This window comes from Hemiscyllium ocellatum, chromosome 12 (assembly GCF_020745735.1).
Source record: "Hemiscyllium ocellatum isolate sHemOce1 chromosome 12, sHemOce1.pat.X.cur, whole genome shotgun sequence".
Taxonomy (NCBI): Eukaryota; Metazoa; Chordata; class Chondrichthyes; order Orectolobiformes; family Hemiscylliidae; genus Hemiscyllium; species Hemiscyllium ocellatum.
Genome location: NC_083412.1, coordinates 59637758 through 59660609, shown reverse-complemented (window position 1 = coordinate 59660609; position 22852 = coordinate 59637758).

The following is a 22852-nucleotide window of genomic DNA, read 5'->3' as shown; positions in this document are numbered from 1 at the left end:
GAGTTTATTACATGCCTGGATAAAATCTGCTGTTATGTTTTTCAGTCCTCTTAGCTCTGTGAAAACATTTTCAGTGTAATTGTACTCCAGCTACTCCTGACTCACAAGTAATTCTAAGTAGAGCAAATCTTTAAATCTTAACTGGACCAATCTTCTGCTGACTGCAAAGGATAATCCTTGATGTTCAGTTAATTCTTCATTGGACATTCAAAAGCAGTCGGGATGTAAAGATGGATGAATGTTCTAGCTTTAAATTATTTGACAGTTAATAAGAGTTTCCTCCAGGCCATTTAATCCACGATGAAATAAATCATTCCTTGCAAGGAATGAACTAGTAGGGTTGATCAACAATTCTCATTCATTTATCTTCAGCATGTACTGGATATTTTCCCATCTAATACTTTATGTTTTATTCTGTTTTTTATCTGGTCATGTCACTTATCATGTCACATTGTGTTTTTAAATTATTCTTCTTGATTAAATTAAAGCTTTTGCAATAAGTTAAAAGCCTAGATATTAAAATTTGAAATTTAAACAATTTTAAGAATCTTATGGTGATGAACCCTTGTCTAGATTAGTTTGGGAATTTCATTTAAATGACCAGGGAAATTAATCCAGGAACAGTTTTACTGATTAAAAGCATAATGTGCACAAGTTGGATGAAATAGCTGCTCAGAACCTTTCTTGAGATTAAGCTCTGATTAAGTAATATTTAAATTTATTAATGGAACAATACTATTACCATTTCTATTTATGTATCACCTTTAAAGTAATAAAACATTCCAAGACACTACACAAGAGCACTAGCTGCTTCCATCGACTTAGGATTGGGAGTTGCTAATGTAGGCCTTCATGTGACTGAACAGGCCAATTCTCAACCCACAGATCTTTGGACACATGGGGACAGGAGTCCAAGTGCAAAATTATCTATTTTTCTTTCCTTCCCTTTGCCACTTTGATTCACCATTAAGGTGTTGATGCATGTTATGAAAACAAAAGATAACAAAGAGCCACAGAAGAAGAAAATATAGATCAGATAGAGTACCTCAAAAGAGAAAAAGAGAGGTGGAGAGGTGTATGGATGATATTCTTGGGTTAGGCCTAGGCAACTGGATGCACAATCAATCAATGGTCATGCAATTAAAATTGATGTGCTCAGTCAAGAGGACAGAATTAGACAGACTCAGATATCTTACAGCATTGTGGGATTGGTGGAAATTGAAGAGATAGTATTGGACAAACTCAGGGAAGGCTATGAAATCAAGGATAAGAATTTTACATGATAATTGTTTATCATATAAATTTTACAAAACGCTACAGTATCTGTGTTACATTTACATTTTCTGCAAATACTGAGAATTCCGAACAACTATCACCTCAGTAGAAACTCAAAAAGTGTAAGTACAAAATAAAGACTAGACCACTAAAGTGTGCTATCAATAAAATTTGGAAACTATACTTAACATGACTACTTTTGTGACATTATCTGAATACATTGCATGTCATGTTTCCACCTCTACATTGACTGTGCATAAGTAAGGACTGCAGATGCTAGAAACCAGAGTTTAGACTAGAGTGGTGCTGAAAAAGCAGAACAGGTCAGGCAGCGTCTGAGGAGCAGGAAAATCGTGCCCCCACCCCCCATTTATCTCTCCACCCTAGAGGCTCCCTGCCTCCATTCCTGATAAGGGGCTTTTGCCAGAAACATTGATTTTCCTGCTTCTCGAATGTTGTCTGTACACTGACTGTACCAGACTCTGCTCTGCCTCTTCTATCAATACCACCACTAGTTCAAAGAAGAGTCACCTGACCCAAAATATTAACTCTGCTTTCTCTCCATGGATACTCCAAACTTGCTGATATTTTCAAGCATTTTATGTTTTTGTTTCTGACTCCACCGCTATCTCTGTATCATCTGACTGCTAACCTGCTCTGTGCAGGGAGTACTTACCATTTGGAATGTAATGAAATCAGATTCATTGTGGCTTTCAAAAAGGAATTGAAATAACCACTTGAAGAGAAGAAACACCCACAGTTATGGAAAAGAGTCAGCAAGTCAGGCTGACTCTGATTTTGTTACAGAGAGTCAGCAGAAATACGACAAGCCAAATGGTCTGCTTCTATGCAATAACCATTCTATGGTTGAACGACAGACCCTAGCTGAAGGTTGCTTCTCTCAAACGCCAGCCTCAGAGCAGTCGTGATGAAGGGCTCCTGCCCGAAACGTCGATTCTCCTGCTCCTCAGATGTTGCCTGACCTGCTGTGCTTTTCCAGCACCACACACTCTTGACTCTGACCTCCAGCATCTGCAGTCCTCACTTTCTCCTCAGAGTATTACATTCATAGTCCTAAATGTCTCTGATGGATGGGCATAGCCCAAGCATCCATGTCCTGTGAGTTGATATGGGTGGTTATTTGTGAAAGTTTGGAGAGGAGGTGTGAAGATATTCTGGCTGTAAGAGTGTGTTTTGTTCTGTTTTGTCCTGTTGTTTCTTTTAAAGAGAGTTTGAGGGCAGTGAAAAGCAGTCTATGAGAAGATAAACAACGTGTGAGGCCTTTTTTAAAAAAAATCTGGAACAATAGAAGCAGCTTGAGTGGGTGTGGTCAAGCTCTCATGGGATTTTTAGATGGGCCAAACACACCTTTGGCAACAAAAGGGCTGTAATGTCAATTCTTTATGTAAGGTTTGGTGTTATTTCACCAGAAGCCAAATAAATGGCCAGAACATGAAAAATTGTTAACACATACACAAAAGACCACATATGGATAAATTCTTAATATAAATTTAAAACAGTAAAACCCATACAGTGATGATACAAAACATTCTTCATCAAGTTTATCTGTAAAGATTTAAGAATATTGAGGAGGTGAAAGGGGATAGAAAACATCGGACTGGATTATACACAGGGCACTGCTTCTTTGCATTCAGCATAAATGTTAGGAGCAAGCCCTCCTCTGCTTAACTGGCTCACACTGTTTTAGTTTTATTTCTGATGAACCTTTAACTATTATAAGATGTACATTTTCCCCATTCCAGGTGAGGTCCCACTTATGTAAATGTTAGTCAATTTAAACTTGCACCTCCCTAAATCAAGAATAGTGTCTATTGTTGGTATGGAAAGAAGTCAGTCAGGATGCATTCAATGATGGACCAGAACAGCAGGCATCGTGCTGGGACCTGGCAGTGGGCATCAGTGAGGAGATTGAGAAGGCACATTATGTAAAGTGTGGGTTGTGAAAGGTGGATGAGAGGATGGAAAACTGTGGCATCAAAGCCTTTAACTGATGGTAGGGACCCAGAACGGAGTCAACCCCCTTTCACTGGCTACCAACCTAGAGAATCAAACCTGCCAGTTATATTGAGGTCAAGTTTTCAGTTTATCCTGACAGTGGGATTACATTGCCACAATAGGTTTAATGAGTTGACAATGCTAGTCAGGGTCTGTGAATGCATATTTGCATGATACGCCTACTGTTTACTCCACAATGCTCCTCATCCCAGTCACTAACCCAATCCTGAGCAACAAAGTCAGGTCTCAGGCCTAACATTCAAATATGCTACACTATACTCACACATTCACAATGATACCAGCATTTGTCTGTTTCCAAAAGGCTCCCACTTTTCGGGCATGACAGGATTGGTTAGGAGACTTTACTATCTTTTAAAAGACTTGCAGATTCACAGAATGCTAATATCCAGATCTTTTGAGCTCTTCAGACCAGGAAACATCTCAACACTTTTTATATTTGAAGCAAAACATGTTTATGTTGTGTGAGAAATAGAATGCATAATTACTGAGATGAGAAGCAAAGCATTTTCTGAGAAAAATTCTCCATGAAAAGAAACTTATCGTGAAACTCCCTGAAATTGACATTTAGCCAAAATAGGAGAAACCTCAGTGCATAATTTGATTTGATTAGATCACTAACAGTGTGGAAACAGGCCCTTCAAGTCCACACCGACCCGCAACCCACCCATACCCCTACATTTACCTCTTACCTAACACTACGGGCAATTTAGCATGGCCAATTTACCTGACCCACACATCTTTGGACAGTGGAAGGAAATCCACACAGACACAGGGAGAATGTGCAAACTCCATACAGTCAGTCGCCTGAGGCGGGAATTGAACCCGGGTCTCTGGCACTGTGAGGCAGCAGTGCTAACCACTGTGCCACCATGCCACCCACTGTTACTACTTCAGATAGATAATGTGCCTTGGTTCTGGATTTGAGAAACCATTTTTTATGGAATAACACCACGTCAAAATCAAAACCTATTTTTTCATGTTTATCAGTATCTCTCACTACTTAAATGTGATTGTAATCTGACCAATGTTCCTTTTCTCTTACCATTCAAATTTATCTTTCCTAGGTCTGTCCTTATCCAAAAATTCCCACACTTACATGAAACATACTTCACTGCAAGAAAAACAGTTAAATTGAATCAAAATCAAGAGGTCATAAATGCAGCAGAAATTAGTAAAAACAAAAGACAACAAGAGAGACAAAAGATGAAAAAGCAATGTGAAAATGCAGAAATGAGCAAAGAGAAGAACTGAAGGGAAAATGTTTTAAACTGGAATGATATATACATCCTTAGGAACATGAGCAGAGAGGAAAGAATAAGTGAGATGGTGAAATGAAATAAGAAATAAAGAAGGAAATGTAGATGATGATTCCATTGGCAAGGAGTATAAAATGCTCGAGAAAAGATATTGTACATCAGTAAACCCATGAGACTACAGTCATTGTACCACAGGGATTTTGTAGAATTTAGTTTCAATTTCCAGAAATTCATTTTGTTTACGTATTTATATATTTGAAACATCAGTCAAACTGCAATCCAGGGAGTAGGCAACACTCCACCCTGTAGAGGAGTATTCAGGGGAATCATGTACCATCAAGTGATCAGTTGCACTCTCTGGCATCACTCACTATTCTCTAGATACAAAATACAATTAGAAAACAACTGGGACAATGCCCAGGGTGGGATGCAAGCACTTTGATAGGTGAAAATGTGGGGTCCATGAGTGCTGAATGTTAGGACATTGAAGGGATAAATACACAAAGCAAGGTTTGCAAACTCCAACTACCTATCATCTGCAGACATTTCTTTGCCCATTTGTAATACACACAGAGTGAATTTGCCTTTATATCAAATGCTGAACAAAGACAGATTGCACTATGGCATTGGTTGTTGCTAAACTAACATTATGATCCCAGTACTGCAAAAGTTAACAGCATACTTTCCTGGTCATCTAAGCTCTATAAAATCCCTACCTTCTCGGTCTCCTTCCTCATTGTGGGAGCCCCACGGTTTGATCCCAGCTGGTTTTTCTTAGCTGTGAAGGACAGTCTCATCCTTCTCAGGTGGCTGGGAAATTTTATCAGGAGTATATCAGAAATCTGTTAGCAGTTAACATCCAAGGCTGATTCTTCATTATTTTTAACCTTGAGTCTTGAGCTCAAATAAAACTGAACTGACCCAGAATCCACAAATTCTGTAAAATATATTTAGCATTGGAACATTAATATATTTTGAAATTCATTCTTTGTTCCCAGAGACAAGTTATTTGATCTTATTTTAGGCACCGATACAAATCAGAAGTGCCGAGACAGCTTAGTCGTGTCTTCTCAGATCTTATAAAAGATGAATGAATCAATCAGAATATGAGATGTGGTGCTCGTAAAAGGACTGTATTAGAACCGGAGATTAACACTTGGAATGATCTTCCTTCGTATTGTCTGACCAAAAAACAGGAACTGAATGTTTATTAATTGATATTTATTTTTAGTTAGTACACTTATAAATAGGATTTTGTTTTCTCCTTTCACAGTAGGGGAAGATGATTACTTCATCAACAACAGTTAAGCAAGACACATATTACACATTAACCTTTGCTGTGAGTTTTGCTGTAAATAAAAGCTAGAGATATATGAAACTGACTTTAAATTGTGAAGATCTCAAGTGATAGATTTTCGGCAGGGAATTTAAGTGGGAATTATAAATGCTTCATTATCTTCTGTAGCTAAACACTCTATGAATAGCTCCACTAATTTGGAACATGGTGAAACTGGGTCGAGAAGACAATTGTGGCAGAATCCTGTAATGTTAAATTTGACTCCATTAGAAACATTCTGGGACTTCCTGTGGAGACTCTACATTGAGCCCCTTGAAAATTGATGCTAGGAATGGAGACAACATTGGCAGTTTGGTGTCAAGAACCAGAATTCACGTCGGAGGTGCCACCAATGACCCCAGCATATGGCAGTTCGGAATAAAGCAGGTGTACAGACTTCTTAATAAGGTAGCAGTGGAAATCAGCAGATACTTAAAGGCTAGTTTCTTCATATCAGCCTGCTGCCAAATTATCAAAGAGAAGCAGCCTTTGTAGAAAAAGCACAATCTGTATGTAGTTTTATTTCTTCTGCTGTACCTCCCAGCCCAAAGCTCCAAAGGCTTGTCAATGCTACAACCTTTGTGGACTTTTACCTCAATTGAGCTGATACTTGCAAAGGTACACATGAATATTATTAAAATAACCAAACCAGTGAACATTTGTATTTGAAGAGTCATATTCAATTTGAACCATTCATATTGTTTCTTTCTCCATTGATATTATCAGAACAATTCAGTATTTCCAGAGTATAATGATCAGCTAATATTATGACACTGATGAGAAATAACTTACTTACAGTTCTAATGAGGGGAATATTAACCCCAGAGTTTGATTTTGTCAGGATGAGAGAATAGAAAAAGACACTTTGTTGCAGCATAGAGTCATAGAGATGTACAGCATGGAAACAGACCCTTCGGTCCATTTTTGAAATGCACGACAGAAATTCATCAAGTCTCCTTAGATACCACCTTCCAAATCCATGACCACTACCACCTATAAGGACATGGGACATCAGAGAGATGGGAACACCATCACCCACAAGTTCCCTTCCAAGTCACTCATTATCGGACTTGGAAATATATCACCGTTCCTTCAGTGGCATTCAGTCAATCTCTTGGCACTCTGTTCTACTGGCATTGTGGATCTATCTGTAACACATGGACTGCAGCAGTTCAAGAGGCAGCTCATCATCACATCCTCAAGGGCAACCAGGGATGGGTTATAAATGCTGGTCCAGTCAGCGATGTCCACATCCCGTAAATAATTTTTTTAAATTCAAGGACTCAGAATCAAAACTTTTTAAAATTTTGATGTTTGGAAGTAAACTTTTTTTTTAAAAAGGAAAATTTCGTAAGAGTTGATCTTAACTCGTGTACCAAAACACTAATGGAGTTCATGCCTGGAAATCCTGTGAGAAGTTCTGATATTTATAACAGCTGGAGGTGAATAATGTTCCACCATCTCATGATAAATTGGGAATGCAACCTAGTACAGCACCAACTGCTCTGCATGACTCAATTGTTCCCTACGTGAATCAATTGAGTCATCACGGGAACTGTATCAATTATTCACAATGGGTGCAGCTTCTAATCAGTACTAGTAATTGGGAAATGCAATCTCCATGGATTATAACTGTTTTACTCATAATGTAAGTTTGATATATGTTGTTTTTCTTAAAATAGCAGAAGCAACAAAATAATCCTTTTATGGCATTGAACTTGATAGAGTAAATAAACAAGCTCTTTTCCCTGAGGTGAGGGACTCTAGAACTAGAGGGCAGGGGTTTATGGTGAGAGGGGAAAGATATAAAAGGGACCTAAGGGGCAATTTTTTCATGCAGTGGATGGTGATCTTGGTTTCAAACAGTTTACAATTGTGCAACATGCTAAGAATGAGGAGGAGCAGGGTGAGACCAATCAAACAGATGACAAGGCTCGTTTCACTCATCAGCAGAAGGCAAACATGGACTGAAGGGTCTGTTTCCATGGTGTACATCTCTATGACTCTATGACGCTATAATTGAGAAAGGATGTTGAAGTTCTCCAACTATGTTGTATCTTAATCATTATTTTCTGAAGAAACAGAAAAGAATGTACCTACTACAATGAAATCACAATGAATCAAATTCAGATGACGCAAAACTCTAGTTGTGTCAAATTTGACGTCAATTCCCTCTGGCAGAATAACAAATTCACAGAACGATGCCTATAAAAACCTAACATTTGAAACTGGAAACATTCTGGATTAGCCGAAGTTGTGTGCACATGTCATATGACTGTGCAGGTCAATCAGAGCATAACAAGGTCTCACAAGAACATTGAATCAAGAAGGGTTGGGCAAGTTATCACTTGATATTGAGAGATTTCTGTAAAACAACATACAAAACCTATGGGTAAGGTTAAACTTGGGGGAATATTACAAGTGATTGATCAAAAAGAGGGTGAAGTTGATACAAGTGGTAAACTGTGGCTCAAAACAAAAAAATGAACAATGTGAAGGATTTGGAGATTCTACTCCTGCGTTTGTCAGTCTCTCTGAAAAGCAAGGAAAATATCTTGAAGTATTTTGACCAGTAGCCACTGTATTCTCTCCAACAAGGAAAAGGATGAGAACGGTTTCCTATTCCGACAGCTAAGTAGTCTGCTAATTCAGCTCAAGCAGAGAATGATCCCATCTCCACTCCAATTCTATTGGAAAAGACAGTCACCAAGGGGCTGGATCACACAGATTTCATCTTCATGGCTGAACTGATTCAAGGCACAGTATCATTTTCCATGCAATAGGCATTATGGCTGCAGCAATTGTGGCAGCAATGACAGGCAATAGTTTGCAAAATGGTGTCACCTATGCCCTGAATGAAAATACAGCAAGTGATATTTTGAATGTGAATGAAATTGGACTGTTTTACTCTCTTTTACCAGGCTATTGTTTAATGTTTAAAGATGAAGCATTCAGTGATGTAAAGCAGGATGATGAGCATACCATTGCCAGAGTTGTGCAAACACAGATAGAAATTAAAAGCCGCTGCTTCTGGTAATGGGAAAGATCAAGAAGTCACATTGCCTTATAACTGTGAAGACACTACTCATATGGTAGAAGTCTAACAAAACTGCCTGGATGATCTACAATGACTTTAATATATGTAATTTAATTTTAGTAAGGAATTGGAGTCCCTTGTGAAAGGGAAGAAGGCGGCATATGTAAAGATGAGGCGTGAAGGTTCAGTAGGGGCGATTGAGAGTTATAAGGTAGCCAGGAAGGAGCTAAAGAGGGAGCTAAGAAAAGCGAGAAGGGGACATGAAAAGTCTTTAGCTGGTAGGATTAGGGAAAACCCAAAGGCTTTCTATAGGTATGTCAAGAATAAAAGGATGACTAGGGTAGGTATCGGTCCAGTCAAGGATAGTAGTGGGAAGTTGTGTGTGGAGGCGGAGGAGATTGGAGAGACATTAAATCAGTACTTTTCATCAGTATTCACTCAGGAACAGGACACTGTTGCTGATGTGAATATGGAATCACAAATAATTAGAATGGATGCCCTGGAAATATGCAGGGAAGAGGTTTTGGGAATATTGGAAAGGATGAATATAGATAAGTCTCCTGGGCCTGATGGCATTTACCCCAGGATCCTATGGGAAGCTAGGGAGGAGATAGCAGAGCCATTGGCCTGGATTTTTATGTCGTCATTGTCAACGGGAATAGTACCAGAGGACTGGAGGATAGCGAATGTGGTCCCATTGTTCAAGAAAGGGAGTAGGGATAGCCCTAGTAACTATAGGCCAGTGAGTCTGACTTCAGTGGTGGGCAAAGTCTTAGAGAGAATGGTAAGGGATAAGATTTATGAACATCTGGGTAGGAATAACGTGATCAGGGATAGCCAGCATGGTTTTGTGAAGGGCAGGTTGTGCCTCACAAACCTTATTGAGTTCTTTGAGAAGGTGACTAAGGAAGTGGATGAGGGTAAAGCAGTAGATGTTGTGTATATGGATTTTAGTAAGGCGTTCGATAAGGTTCCCCATGGTAGGCTAATGCTAAAACTTCGGAGGTATGGCATTGAGGATACATTAGAGGTTTGGATTAGGAATTGGCTGGCTGGAAGGAGACAGAGGGTAGTAGTTGATGGATTATGTTCATCTTGGAGCGCAGTTACTAGCGGTGTACCACAAGGATCTGTTTTGGGACCATTGCTTTTTGTTATCTTTATAAATGATCTAGAGGAAGGACTTGAAAGCTGGGTAAGCAAGTTTGCGGATGACACGAAAGTCGGTGGAGTTGTGGATAGTGAGGAAGGAAGTGGTAGGTTACAGCGGGATATAGATAAGTTGCAGAGCTGGGCGGAAATGTGGCAAATGGAATTCAATGTAGCTAAGTGCGAAGTCGTTCACTTTGGTAGGAATAACAAGATGATGGATTACTGGGCTAATGGTAGGCTACTTGGTAGTGTGGATGAGCAGAGGGATCTTGGTGTCTATGTACACAGATCTCTGAAAGTTGCCACCCAGGTAAATAGTGCTGTGAGGAAGGCATATGGTGTACTGGGCTTTATTGGCAGAGGAATTGAGTTCCGGAGTCCTGAGGTCATGTTGCAGTTGTATAAGACTCTGGTGAGGCCTCATCTGGAGTATTGTGTGCAGTTTTGGTCGCCATACTATAGGAAGGATGTGGAAGCTTTAGAACGAGTGCAGAGGAGGTTTACCAGGATGTTGCCTGGAATGGTAGGAAAATCTTATGAGGAAAGGCTGAGGCACTTGGGGCTGTTCTCATTGGAGAAGAGAAGGTTTAGGGGAGATCTGATAGAAGTGTATAAGATGATTAGGGGTTTAGATAGGGTAGATACTAAGAACCTTTTACCGCTAATGGAGTCAGGTGTTACTAGGGGACATAGCTTTAAATTAAGGGGTGGTAGGTATAGGACAGATGTTAGGGGTAGATTCTTCACACAGCGGGTTGTGAGTTCATGGAATGCCCTGCCCGTATCAGTGGTGAACTCTCCTTCTTTATGTTCATTTAAGCGGGCATTGGATAGGCATTTGGAAGTTATTGGGCTAGTATAGGTTAGGTAGGACTCGGTCGGCGCAACATCGAGAGCCGAAGGGCCTGTACTGCGCTGTATCCTTCTATGTTCTATGTTCTATGTTCTATCAAGTTAGCATTCATGCCTCCTAACTCCACAGCCAAGCTCTAATCAATGGTGAAGCTTCACTGGACCCAAAACATTTTCTCTGCTTTCTCTCCACAGATGCTGCTAAAAAGGAAGAGTTTCTCCAGCTTATCTGTTTTGCACCAATCAATGAGGCAGAGCAGTGTGTGATTAGGAACCTGAGAGCCAATAGCAGCTGATCTCTCAGATTATCAAAAGATGGAAAAGAAGCAGCAGTACAACCCAACCATTCTAGTGGCTTAGTTCATACGGAAATATGATTTGAAGATGACGGTGTTGGATTGGTATGGACAAAGTTAAAATCACACAACACCAGGTTATAGTCCAATAGGTTTATTTGAAGGACTAGCTTTCGGAACACCTGATGAAGAGGCAGCGTCTCGAAAGCTAGTGCTTCCACATGAGCCTGCTTGACTATAACTTGGTGATTTTTAACATAATGACGCAGGCATGGAAGATGAAGACAGAAGTCATGACTGCCACTGGTTGCCAATGTCACATGGGTTCAAACAGTTTACAATTGTGCAACATGCCACGAATGAGGACAAACAGGGTGAGACCAATCAAACAGATGACAAGGCTCCTTTCACTCATCAGCAGAAGGAAACATGGAAATTCATGCACTGGCAAACATGGAAATTTACTTGGGGATGGACAGCACTGTACACTGCGCAATGGAACTAGCAGTTGAAGTACTGCAGTGTACTCTTCAGCTGAGGATTCCAAGAGAGCTGATGATTTTGCAGAAACAGATGAACACATCCCTATTTTCCGAGCCAAAGTTGCAAAGGCAATAGAGATACTCCAAGATTTCACATGACAACACATAAAGACCTGTGAGTATTGACTGCATCAATATCAAGGCAGAATCTATCACACTCATCCAGAAGACAGTAGACTAAGCAATTCAAGGTTAGTCTGATTTTTCAGAGCTAACCTTCATCATTTTTAATACCTTTCGCAAATTCAGATAATCTTAAATTATGAAAACAATTAAATATTTTTTACACATTTGCTGCTTTAATGTATTTCATTTGGGAATTGCTTTGGCATTTGCAGGCAAATAGGAACAAATGAACAGGAGTAAGCCATTCAGCTCCTCAAGTCTGTTCTGCGATTCAGTGAGATCCTGGCTAACCTGCAGCATTACTCCATTTAACAGTCTTTCATCCATATCCTTTATTATCTTTGCTTAACAAAAACATTCTCTATCTCAGATTTAAAATCCATAACTGACCTAGCATCAAATCAGTTTACAATGGGCCTCCTCAGCTATATCAAAACACCACTCAACACAAATTTGCAGTTGGACTTCCTGGGGTTCATCCCAATGGGATGTTATCATGTTATAGTAACACACACATCAATGACTTTGATACTTTCACAGTATTATAAAATAGGCACACTTTTCAATTTCTACAACCTCTTTGATTTCAAAGGTACAGGCTTGAATCATTCACCGAATTCTACTTTCCATACACATGATTCCATTAAAGCTACAGATTCAGTTATGTTGCTTTTTCTATAATTACATGAACTGTTTTTTCCTGGTTTAGTAGAAAGTATGAACATGGCCTTTAATAATGTTACTAAAACCTGCTGCTAAAAGGATCAAATCTTTTCAATAATTGTTCTTTATATTTTGTCATAATGGCCATTTCTAATATCTCTTGAGTGATGATAAAGCATTCTTGCCACTTTTACAATATGTGCAATAGTTATTTGCATTTTAAAGTTGTTTTTCTTAGAATCTGATTGCTAGCTCAGTGCTGATCCTGCAATTGACAAATTTGTCTAAATACTAAGATGTTGCAGTCAAAAGTACAAGTGAATATGTTATCTACATCTATTCTTAAATCTTTAAACAAATAACATGTCTAAACTGCACATAAACCTATTCATTTACATCCAAATATAAAATCTAAAGAAAAGTTTTTGCCTTGATAGAAAAATAAATATAAATTGCTCTAAGGTGTAAACTGGTATTACATTGTAATATCCAGCTTTTGTTACAGCTTCTGTCTCTACTTCAAACCTATATTCAATTTGTCATTTAAGATGCTTAACAACGGTGCAATTTTAAATCATCACATGCTTTAGTGAAAATACTTTGAGAATTGACCAAATGAAGACACAAACTAATATTAACTTGTACGTACATTGTAATGTTTGAAATGCAAGAAACAATTAATAGTGCACTGAAGCATATTTTCAGCTATACTGCTTTGTGCTTGGCTGGTGTCAGAGATGTTCTTTAATATTGATGAAGTGTGGTGATCCTGACCTCATATACAACCTGAGAAAGCACAGTAGCTAAATCATCAGCTTGCTTCTTCAATTCAATTACAATGTCTAGGATCTGTGAATATCAGCACTCCTCTATTCCTTGTAATTGAACAAAGCACTGTTGATTCCTACCTAAATTTTACAAACATACAGTATCTCTCACTGCAACAATCACACTACTTAAAGGCAATGTCAGCCTAAGTCCTAATTAATCCACAGATTTCAAATAAAACTACGCACTTATCCAAACCTGGCCAGTTTACAACTTTTTGGTATTTGGGTCATAAAGTTAATAATTTAGCTTTGATATGTCATTGCTGAACCTTCAGGAGTTTGCACTGGGATACCTTTTAGATTAGATTACTTACAGTGTGGAAACAGGCCCTTCGGCCCAACAAGTCCACACCGACCCGCTGAAGCGCAACCCACCCAAACCCCTACATTTACCCCTTACCTAACACTACGGGCAATTTAGCACGGCCAATTCACCTGACCCGCACACCTTTGGACTGTGGGAGGAAACCGGAGCACCCGAAGGAAACCCACGCAGACACGGGGAGAACGTTCAAACTCCACACAGTCAGTTGCCTAGTCGGGAATTGAACCCGAGTCTCTGGCGCTGTGAGGCAGCAGTGCTAACCACTGTGCCACCATGCCGCTCAGAAGCTCAAGCTATCACCATGTCATCCCATACAAAATGTGTGGAAATGATTAATTGGACTAAATAGAAGTTTTCACTTTTTTTTTGTATATCAATGTTAATTTTTAGCATTATTTATTGTGTGCTGAAATATGTGATGTCTTAAAATAGTTGCAATTAAACCATAAGATACAGAGAGCATCATTAGGCCATTTGGTCCATTGCATCTGTTCCACCATTCTCTCCTGGCTGATATGTTTCTCAACTCCATGCTCCTGTCTTCTCCTCATAACCCTTGATCCCCTTACTAATCAAGGGCCTATTTATTTCTGCTTTAAATACACTCATGACTTAGCTCTACAACCCTCTGAGACAATGAGTTCCACAGATTAATTATCCTCTGGCTAACTAAATTCTTCCATATCGCAGTCCTGAAGAGTTGTCCCTTCACTCTGAGATTGTGCCCTCATGTCCTAGTCTCTCCTACCAATGGAGACATCTTCTCCAGGTCCACTCTATCCAATGTCTGAAATCACACAACACCAAATTATGGTCTAACGGGTTTATTTGAAATTAAAAGCTTTCAGAGCACTTCTCCTTTGCCAGGTGGAGTGAAGAGAAGCACACAGGGACAGAATGTATAGGCAGAGAAATCAAACGTTCATACAAATGGTATGAGTGGAATGTCAACGGACTGAATAATAAATCAATGCAGGTGATCGAAAATATTAGATGGTGTGAGTAAAGTGCCAACCACTGAATTGCAAGTGAAGGGGTCTCCATCCAAGCTCCTCAGTATTCTGTAAGCTTCAATGAGATCCTCCTTATCGTTCTAAACTTAGAGTACAGAGTCCTTGATTGCTCGTCACATAATAAGCCCTTCATCCGTGCAATCATTCTGGTAAATCTCCCCTGGATCTTCTCCAAAGCAGCATAATCATTGCTTAGGTACTATGACCAAAACCACTTCCAATATTCCAAATGCAATCTGACCACAGTCTTATTCAACCTCAGCAGTACACCTTGCTCTTGTTTTCTAGCCCTCTTGAAATGAATGCTAACATTGTATTTGCCTTCCTAAACATCAACGGAACCTGCATGTTAGCCTTAACAGAATCCTGAATGAGGATGTCCAAGTCTCTTTGTGCTTCAGATTTCTGCAAACTTTCTCTTATAAAATAGTCTACATCTCTATTCTTCCTACGAAAGTACATAACTTCATACTTCCCACATTGTATTCCACTTCTATGCTGCTTTTTTGCTCACATTCCCCCCTGTCTAATGGTTGGTATGTCAGTAACTGAACACAATATCACAAAGGTGGTCTGACCTATGTGGAAGAGGTGTATAATCACTCTTTGCTTTTGTACTAAATGCCTGTATTCATAAACTGAAGATCCTGGAACCATTCTTAACAACTGTTTCAACTTGCCTGGCCATCTTAAGAGAATTATGCACATGTAGCCCAAGGTCTCTGTGCTCCTGTACTCCCTTCAAAATGCTTCATGTTTCTTCTACCAAAATGCCATACTTCACATTTTTCTGCATTGAAATTCATCTGCCAGGTACCTGCCCACTTGGTCAAATTGTCAATGTCCCTTTGAAGGGGCTCAGCAACATCCTCACAATTCACTATTTTCCCTAGCTTAATAATTTCTGCAAATTTAGAGGCTTTGTCCTCAACACTCATCTTCAAAATCATTCACAAAAATCAGAGAATGCAAAGGTCCCAATATTGATCCATGGGGAACACCATTTACAACTCATCTCCAGTCTGAGAAATACCCATCTATACCTACCCCCACTGTTTCCTACCTTTGAACTAATTTCTAATCCATGCTGCCAAGGATCCATCAATCCCAGACATTTGTAATTTGCTAACTAACCTGCCATATGGGCATTGTATCAAATGTTTTCTGAAAGTCCAAATATATAATATCCACAGCATAAGCCTCAATCACTGTCTGTATCACCTCATCAGAGAACTCAATTAAATTTGTCTGACATGACCTTTCCTTGACAAAATCATGTTGATTGTCTAGTATTAGCTTATTTTTCTCTGAATGTATATTTACCTTATCCTGTATTATGGCCTCCATTTGTTTTCCCACTATTGATGCCAAGCTTGACAGGCCTTTAGTTTCCTGGTTATCCTTTGCCCCTTTCTTAAACATTAGGTACATTTGTAATCCTTCAGTCCCCCAGAACTAATCCTGTGTTCAGAAAGGCAAGGAGAGATTCTGTCAATGGCTCCATTGTTTGCTCCCTTACCTCTCTCAGCAATCTAGTATGCATCCCATCTGGGCTCGACAACTTCTCTATTTGGGGTGCTGCCAGCCTTTTTAGCACCTCTTCTTTGTCTATCATTATACTGCTCAGTTGCTCAACATCTCCATTTTCAACTGGGCCATTGTCACCATCTTCTCATGTATCAAAGACAGAATTGAAGTACTCATTTAGTACAGGTAGTTCTTCTATAACGCGATGGTGGTGTCCTTGTGCAACCCCGCATTACAGAACAATCATGCTTTGGAAACAGCGCTTAAAGAGTTGGTGAAGTAATTGCGTCACAGCCAGCACATATTTTATATGTTCACGCTATAGAAACAGTGTCCCTAATTCATCAATTGTGCTACAGCAAATTCATGTTAACAAAAAAAGTGTATTATAGCAGAACAACGCGCACAGCTGCTTCTGTTTCCTTATGGGCCCCATTCCTTCTCTAACCTTTTACTATTAATAGGCTTGAAGAACATATTACTACTTGTTTTAGCACAACCTGTCATCCTTTCATCATGCTTCCTTTGAGCCTTCTTTATTCCAGTATTAGCCTCTCTCTTGCATTTGAGATACAGTTCCTGGTTTCTGTTGCTATTTTTATCCCTCCAGGCATCATATGCTGTCTTTTCCTTCCATATTTTCTCATTGAAAATCTAGCCCACAGAGTCATTAGGGGACAGAAGGTGGTCTTTCAACAAGTCCATATCTGCTCAGTGTAGAATAATCCATCCTCAAACTTTATCTCTGTAATATGAAAGGTTCATTTTCCTCCAGTGCCCATCTTTTGAAATCTTTCATCATTTCCAATTCCATAACCCTGGTTGGTAGTGAATTCCACATCCTTACCTGTCACCACAGAAAAGAATAGACCTTTGGTTGTACAGAACTTGAATAATACTGAAAAAAGGCACACTTTGTCAAAGATGTTTATCTTTGATTCATCAGGTTGTGACAATTGTCTGAAAACTCCTCCATATCTAGGGGAAAAGAAATTGAGAGATTATGTCAAATTGTTCTAGTATTTCCATCCCTACTGCCGTAAGCAATCCAAAATACAGCCACCTAGCCCATATAGCTTCTTAATTCTAAGCTTGCCTAGACTTTCTAGAACATACTTTCTTTTCATTTTCACTCAACATTCATCTCTACCATCTTTGCTTCTACTAATATTTGGTAGCATCCTCTTCCTTACTAAACACAAAGACAAAGTGCTCATTAAGTATTCTCATCTTGTCCTGTCCATCTAAGCAAATATCACCCATTTTGACTCAGAAAGGATTCACTCACCTCTTACTATCTGCCTAGTAACCAGTAGAATATTTCTGAATTAATGTTTTATGCTAATTATCATTCTATCCACATTTTCTTTCATTGCCAGTCTTATTTTCAACTTCAGTTCCTCTTTTAGCGACCTGATTAATGAGAAAAAATGATGAGGAGATATTAGCAAAAATGGGGCTCATTTCAGCAGAACAGGCACACAACAGACAGTAAAAGAAAATCTTTCATAACAGAAGGAGTGATTTTATTCATTGGACAGCTGGTACTGGATTGTTTTAACCTCAAATCACCACCTACAAGAATGAAGAGCTGGAAAGATAAGGAGTGCACTTTCTGAAAAAGAAACAAGCATGTTATAAAAGTTGAGTTGTTTTCACACATATCAACCACTGCAGCACAGATGTATCACTGTGAGAACAGAATATGGTCAAACCAGTGTTAAATATACAGAATCAAAGATGCTTTTGATGCAATCATGTGATGCAAACATGTATATGTGCTTGAAAACTGTGACAATATGTGGGAAATATTTAAAGAATTATAGCTTATAATGAGTAGTTGGATTTATAATGATACGATCAATCTATATGCTGAGGTATAAATATAACACAATTAAATCTTCAATTATGAAATGTGAAGCAAGTGCTAGATTTTAAGTACATCTATAAGCATTACTGCAAGTACCATATGCATAATAAATCTATGATAGTTTGACCTCAATATTTTAAGGTCTTATTGATTTTTGAAGAATAGATAGGATATGATACCACAAATAAAAACTAGCATCTGATGCATTTCATTTCTCCCTCATCCCGCACTGTTTTATGATACACAAGATAATGGCTAGTGTAAATGTGCTTATTTCCAACCACAAACCCCACCCCACATTCCCTTGCAATTCTCCCTGTGCTTTTCTCCTTTCAGACATTGGGAAGGGCACTGATGAAGAAGAAACACAGTTATGTAATTGCACATCTTTTGCTACCAGCTCACATGGACAGGATCTATGGGTGGTGAGTTAATGCATATGACTGGCCTACACTGAGGCAGGCCAAAAGTGTTATACGGATGCCAGGTCCTGGAAGACAAATTCATGCATGGATTCTGTTGCAGAGGACCCTGATGACGACTTCAGTAAGGCAGTGTATAGAAAAAAGGTTGAAGGCCTTACATAATTAAATTCTTAATGCATTGGTAGGCATGACTGAAAACCTGCTGTAATTAGTCAAGGAACAGCAAGGTCTCCAGCACCAACCAGTAGAGCCTTGAGCCAAATCTTTTCAGTGTAGAAATAGTGAGCAATGCTCTGAGAATACTTGTAGGCCAAGCCATGATGAAGGATCTGATGACTGATGTCTCAGCTTCCATTACAGGGCACGCAGAGACTGGGCAATGCCTCAGGGCTGCAAGAGAAGCTCAGACTAAAGTTGTGAAATCTTAACTTGATGCCAGGCAAGCACATCTTGCTACCAATTGAGCATGATCCCATGGTTGTGGATACTAGTGTTCAAAGGAGCTAGCAGGGTGTCGTGGCAGACAAGCAATTTCTTGTTTTGCCATTGCCTTTGCCTCTGAAAAAGCCTGCCTATTTATGACCTGTCAAAACGGTGCAGTTCCACGTCAAAACTTTAAAGACTAGAGTTGCTCAAAGCCATCTGTAATCTCTGCATGAAACACTAGCAGCCTTCCACCAGCCATGCTTAAGACTAGCACTGTATTGAAACATTACACTGGGCAAAAGTGCTGCAAGACAGGCACTAAAGGAATGCACATGGATGATTAGTTGGCTTTTGTATAGAATATTGAGTGATACATTTCATAAAGTCAGTTTGGAAACATTGTTTTGTAGTAGTTTTTATTTTTATATTGTCACCAAGAACATGTTGTGATGATCTATGACATTGAGACAGGAAGGGGTTGCTGAATAAGGATGTGTGTTCAATGGTATCATGTTAAGATAAGTTCAGCCTATCCAGAAAGGGAATGGTAACATCCTCTCTAACACCTACTCTTCTTGCTCCTGAGCTGCTTGTCAATTTCCTAGTGCCTTTATGATGGTTAATTTGTGCAGCATGCAACATGCCTTGAAAAGTCTGTTCTATATTAGTTTGTGCAGCAGTTTGTCTTATATGACCAAATGCATTTCCACAGGAGTCTTGAGTCAGTAATGTAGTGGATTGCCCTCATCACCCAGCAACCACACTCTGCCTTGGTGTGGTGGCTAAAGTTGTCATGGTAACGCAGATTGATACAAAATAAAGGCAACAGTACTGTTGCCTGGTGAGGAACTATTGACCTACACAATTGCACACCAACTGTCCATACAATGCAGAATAAACTTTTCAGTTGTGGTACTTCTCAACATTGAGATGTGGTGGCTATAGAGAATGGAATCCAGCCATAAACAGCTTCAGTCATTTTCCTTGTGCAACAGTGGATGGAAAACTTCGTAATGTTACCTGTCACATCCTGAAAGGATTCTGACACAAAGAAATTGAGGGTCAGTGGTCCCCTTTAGAGCCCCTGGTACGATAGCTGTTGCCCTACCCTGAGGTTGAAGCTCTACTAGCAAGAGGTGACAGATTTTCCTAAGTACCATTTTGTGAAACAAGAGTTGCTGCACACATTTTTCCGAGTGTAGGTTGATGTTGGAGGTCGCTATGGAGATAATTAATGTATTGGTGATCATCTTCCAAATTTCTATATATTCCTGCAATTGCATTCCATGGATAGGGAGTAGTTAGGCCACAAAGGGATTTGAAAACAAGGATAAGTATTTTAAAATCGAGGCACTGAGATTCTACGTATGTCAGAGATCTCAGCAGTGACAACTGACTGGGACTTGGTACAAGTTAATGTACGGATGACCTCCAGGTTATACACAGTGATATTAAAAATTCTTTCATGGGATAAGAATTTGTTTCTTATTTCCAATTGCCTTTGAGAAGGTAACAGTGAGTCACCTTCTTGAATTACTGGAGTCCACCTAATGCCAGTGCACCCATGTAGCGATTGATAACATGGAAGTTCAGCCAGGAGTGCATTGAAATAGTAAAATCTGGATGTTACAAAAATATGTATGAAGGCTTCAACAGAAAATGAGCTCAGACAGAGATGAAGTTGAATGAGTATTTCCAGAGCCAACGTAGGACAAGGACAATAGCTGATAGCCTGCTGTGAGGTCAGATATGGCAGCAGAGTTTCTCTGATTTCTGAAGGTCAGCCAGAAAAGGATTAAAATGGTTGAATTTTGAAGTAACAAAGGCATGGGTGAAAATTTCAGCAGCAGACCAGCAATATTAGGAACAGGCTATCTTTGCTCAGTTTACCTTATTCCTCCTGTATCTTTACAACTTCCTCCAAACTTACACTCATGTTTGGGAGAAAGTGTATGGAAATTCTACCTCATAATGTCAATTTGTTCTCTTTTGAAGAAATGATAGCAATGTGCATGGTTTGCGCAAAATGCCAAATGATCAACAAATCACAAGGGTGGTTTCATCATTACACTCCCATATTATATCACCATATTAGCTGATGTCAGATTATGAGACCACTTTTACAATTGGCTGTTGCGGATGAATTCAAAGGATAACAATGGCATCAATTCCATACCCAAGGGTTGCTGAAAGATTGGACAGTGGAGAACAGCTAAAGGCCAAGACTATTGAATAATTTCAGACAGTCCTTTTCCAGTTGCAAGCTCAGCAATGTGTCATGTTCAAAGTGTAATATGTGAGTCTCTTTAATCATGACAGTCTAATTTATTGTTTATGTGTATCTGCCTATAAGCCTACTTCACTGCCTTAGGGCTGTATGTGCACACTGGCCAAGTTTGCTCCTCACCATGGGGACGGTTTGCAACCACTAATATTTTTCAGAATAGGATTGTCTTCTCTTTATGATCAGCAGGGCCTTTTTGGTGGAGTGTGATAGAGGAAACCCCCTTACTGGTCTAAGTAGAAGGGGCTGTTAATATTGAATAAGAAGTAGCATCTTGCAAGACAGCAACTAATCACAAGTTATATTGTCATGGCAGATATTGTTAGAAAGACAAGCTGCTTTGCACACAAGCCCATATGATGTCATCATAGGGTGTGTTACCTTCTGCGCCCAACCTTTCAGACACTGATACGACAGTTAACATTGAATCAGTCAATTGTTAATTGGGACGTTTGCTTAGTAAAACACTAAGGATTTAATATTTACAAGGTGGGTGTATGCATGCACCTGTCAGCAGGGATGAAATGTGACTATGCTGGGAACATCGAAGGACTGCTAAACTTATGAGAAGAGTTCATTAGATTTCCTTTATACTTTGTTGTCCTTGGTAGACTGAAGAGGAGTTGATTGCCAGGTGGCTTTTCGGGTGATCGCCTGTAGTAACCCACAGCCAGAGATAGCTGGGGATAGATGCAGCAAACAAGATCAGAGGTTGGTGGAGGTAGAGTCAGATCACCAGAAGCAGGGGCCGCATGGTTGGGGGTTGGTTAAGAGAGATAGTGGAGGGTAAAAGAGATCATAAGGAACAAAGATTGAGGAGCAAAATGATGGTGGGGAGAAAGCTCATGGGGCTCAGATTACTTGGGACTGGTGATCAGATGATGGGGGAAAGGAAAAGATCACAACATGTTTACTTGAGGGGTCGGGGGTAAGCAATCCCAGTCGTTCAGGACCCAAGGGCACAGCCTTAGGATGAAGTAGCAACCCTTTAGAACTGAGATGACAAGGAATTTCTTCAGCCAGAGAGTGGTGAATCTGTGGAATTCATTGGCACAGAGGACTGTGGAGGCCAAATCATTAAATGTGTGGAAGACAAAGATAGATAAGTTCTAAGCCATGGTTATGGGGAGAAGGCAGGAAAATGGAGTTGAAGAACATCAGCCATAATCGAATGGGGGAGCAGACTCAATGGAATAAATGGCTTAATTCTATGGCCTTATGGTCTAACTGCAGTGCTGGAGAAATACTTAACCTGCTGCAGCCAATATCTCTAGCCTCCCGTTAGCTCCTGGGTTTCCCAAGTTGTGGGATGCTCAGACTGCTGCTGTTTGATGATAATACAGAGCAATGCAGCTTCCTTTCAATATTACAAGCACAGGTCCACCTCTACAGAGCCAGTTACTGACTGACCACAAAATCACCAACGTTAAATCAGATATTTTAAAATTTGGAGCAGGGTATTTGACAACCTTCTCCTGTCCGCCTTGAAGGTCAAGAGTGAAAGCTAAAACTTTGATCTAAATATTCATTATTTGGAATGTTAATTCTTAACTTATGAGTATTCCTACATAACAACAATT